Source organism: Lycium barbarum, chromosome 5, assembly GCF_019175385.1.
Source record: "Lycium barbarum isolate Lr01 chromosome 5, ASM1917538v2, whole genome shotgun sequence".
Classification (NCBI taxonomy): Eukaryota; Viridiplantae; Streptophyta; class Magnoliopsida; order Solanales; family Solanaceae; genus Lycium; species Lycium barbarum.
The window spans coordinates 7,350,867-7,354,926 of NC_083341.1; positions in this window are offsets into that span (position 1 = coordinate 7,350,867).

The following is a 4,060-nucleotide window of genomic DNA, read 5'->3' on the forward strand; positions in this document are numbered from 1 at the left end:
ATGAGTTACACGTGTCCTTTTTAATTGGTTTAACGGCCCAGATTCATTTTGGTAACCCAAGACCTCTTTTATTTCTCTTATTAATTATTATCCAGTCTCTGGGAAAATTAGTTAGAATAATAAGACTTTGATGTAGAAGTTTATCCGTGCCAGAATGTGGAAAAAACAATCTTTTTATTTCAGGATAAAATAATAAAAATGACAAAAATAATCCTGAGAGGAAAAAAATTCAATTTAGAGTTTCTTTAGAACTATAAAACGCCAAATAAAGGAGCAAGGGGAAAAAATGATTGATGCAGTTAGGTGCAGATGTTTGAGGTTTTCTCATGAAATACATAATCTTTGTTCATGGGTTTTCTTTTTCTCTTGATGTATTGTATTTATAATTGTATTCTTCTATTGAGGCTATACTCATTCCCATTCAATAATTTTTCTTTTGAGATTTGTTCCAGTTATTTAATTTACACAAGTAAATATTGCATCTATTTTCTAGATAGAATTGGCCAATTGGGAGCTGGGTATGGGTTTCTTGTTGGTACCTATAGTTAATACTCCTGAATTTTAGTGAGTTAGCAAAATGAATCTAGGCCATTAAATAATTAAAAGGACACGTGTAGCTTATTTTGGAGCAACTGAAGAGATTTTCTACTGGAGGGGAGTCAAATTCAAAATTACAGTATATAGGGAATCCAAAAATAAGAATCATTCTATGGATCATGAGCTGAAAAAGGAAATACCTTTAACAAACATTGGTAAAATTCTGAAGTGATTCTGTTAGGGGCAATAAATTTAAAATAGAAGTTGTAGAAAATGCATTCTCTCATAATTACTCGCAAGTTCCACACAATTTTGGAAAAGTGTTGCTGTTTCTTTTGTATGCTAATAACTTAGGCATATACTGTTAGTAGTTTCAAGCAATGTATTCAGCAAAAAATGAAAAAACACAAGTAGATTTCGAATATCATTACGTTTTTTTGGTATACTTGAAAATACAAAATAGAAATATTAAAATGTTTTATGAGCTACATAAAACATTGCTTGAATCTCTCATGAGCAAAAAAAAAAAAAAAACTCCATATTTTGTGTATCTTCACAAATTAGCAAAGCTTCTTCACATTCGTGACTTTCATTACCTGTCAGAAAGTTGGTATATTTGTTTGCTTCTCTCTTATGTTTAATATTTGTTTGGTTAACTTTCATCAAGTATTTGTAATCTTCAGTCTATATATATTATAAAGCTGGAAATGAACAAGGTAATGTGGCATGGTTCATTGTCCAGGATCACTATTTGTCATTTTTTTTAGAATTTTGAATTTTTTTCTCATCGTTTGTCCAAAAAACCTCCCAAAAAAATAATATATCTTTCCTCTTATTGACATTTATTTCATTCCTTAAAGTCTCATCTCTTCCTTTCATTAAAAAAAGACAAAGTGAACTTTTCCTTATTTTTTTAGCCTTGACTTCTCTTCCTTCTATACAAAAAGACGAAAGTGAACTTTTCCTCATTTTTTTAGCCTTGACTTCTCATTAGTCTCCTACTAAATATATGTTTAATTTCTTCCTTTCAAAAGGAAGACGGCTGAAAATTTAATGAACATGATGGTGCAATTACATCCTAAAGAATTATCTAGTTGAATTCTAGCTAACGAAATGACTATTACACTAAATATTGTTAGCAACACTCTTCCTCTTCATAGCCAGATATTACCTTGTTTTAATCGCATCTTCTTCTTCATAATTATTTTTGTGTTTTGTTGGTATCCATCTTTGGACACTGCAAATATTAAGGAAGAAGCTTTACGCTATGGCTCCTTATCCCATTTGTATAAGGCTTCCTGCTTCATTTTTTGAAATTTTCATGACATAATTCATTAAAAGTTAATAATACTAATTTGTTCTTTACACGTAGATTTTAGATTCATGGTGATTTGTCGTGGTTACGAAGTTATAACCAGCCAAAGATGTATCTACTTAAATTTTGCAAGTTTGTGTGGAGGCACGGACTTCCGAAAGATGAATAAGGAATTCTAAAAGCGGAAAGTAATCTTCATGTAAAAAGCACGCATTCTACAGAGTTAATAAGAGTTTTCTCTCTCTCAATCACATTAAGCACAATACTTAGTATGATTTAATAATACAAATTTACTACTATGACATTAGCAATTGTCAAGAACACAGTAAAATCTCAATTAGTTAAATATATTATCATAAAACTACAAGTTAATATGCTCGACAATGTTCCCTGGCATTTTACTGCATATACCTACATGCGTTTAAGTTATGTGCTCTGACAGTGTATCATGTTTTTACACTATCATGTAACATTAACATGCTATAGCAGGTTACCACTTCCCAAAATCATTCATTGTTCCATTATCTCTGTTAATTAATCTCTACAAAAATCAAATGGTGTATAGTAAAATGATGATCCAATTTTATCAATTAAGTGAAAGGCAATTGGCTATACGTCTCCTATATCAATAATATTTTTCTTTTCAATCTTTATAGTCTTTTACTGCGTCGTTTCCCACAGTATTTAACTTTCAGTCAAATCATGTCTCCAAGGTGTTTGTGAATTTTCCCTAGAATAATTATTACACTCGTATTAATCATTATACTATTATCGGTTATCTTATCTCAAGTCATTTAAGGTATTTTTGCGGATTTTGATATATTTTATGTGACATTATTTATACAAATGTGTACTCCATTATATACGTCAATGTTATTTCATGTGTTGGGAATTTTTTCCTAATGTTTTATAATTTTTTTACATTTTTCTCCCTATACTGCAAATCAAATTAATAAGTTGCTTGTTATTTGAATTCTTCTTGTTGTTTGTTTCCATAGTTTGAGAAGGAGAAGAAGCAATGACAACTAAGAAATTATTTGGAACATTGAAGAATTATTTTTTTGAGAATAACCGATAAGAAATTTCAGACTTAAAAACGAAAATAAATTTGGTTAAGAACACAATGACTCCGATTTTACTTTGACTAGAGTACAGTGAAAGAATTGAACTCGGAGTTTTATGCGGAACAATACATACCTTCTTCTCTAGGATCGATGTGTGTTACTACCACTAATTGCCAAACGGTTTCTTACGATATCGCTTGTGGAGTCTTGTAAATTATCCACAGCAATCACACTCTTATTCTAAGGATGTTTTTTTCTCTTCTCTGTGGTGTCTTTGGATGACCTCGAGTCTCCCTTTTTATAGGACAATATTGAGACTTACAACTCAACTTCTATTCAAGAACTACATCACCTCTTATCCCTTAGCTCTCACCTCATTCATGAATCACATAATTCTCACTCTTTTTACTTTAGGGAGTTATTTAGTGGAGTTGTAATTTGCATTCATAAATGAAGCAAGCTATGTGTTTTTGTCACGCCCCGAACCTGGGCCTGGACGTAACACGGCACCCGGTGCCTGACTGCATGTGACCGAGCGAACCAACTGGCTGACTGAATCAACATGTGATATCAAAACATAACTGAATGTGGAAACAATTAAACACATGCTGATATACTAAAGGTCTGACTGAAATCATAATGCGGAAATACTTAGACAATCTGAAATATATCTGAAAGTAGCCAACATGGCTAAACCAAAACAACTGAACGACTGAGTATAACTGTCTACAAGGCTACCATAACAAATATCTGACTGTCTGAACTGTGTCTATGAAGCCTCTAAGAGTACTGAATAATATAACTGTCTATAAACTGAATTAACTAGATAGCTGACAACGCCCCGAATGAATTTGGGGCTCACCAGTAGCTGATACGTGCACTCCTAAATAGCTGAGTCGTCAACCTGTGTATCGTTGCCTCACAGGGCTACATCACAATAGCACTATAAATTGGCCACACACGACCAAAAGCAAAAAAAAAAAAGCTTACATACCTCAAAATCTTGGTGCTTCATCATAAATCTCTTCTGCGGGCTGAAACAAGTGCGGGTACATGGATTTCATATCCTCCTCGGCTTCCCATGTAGCTTCCTCAACTTTCTAACTCCTCCACAGGACTTTTACTGGGGCTACTTCCTTAGTTC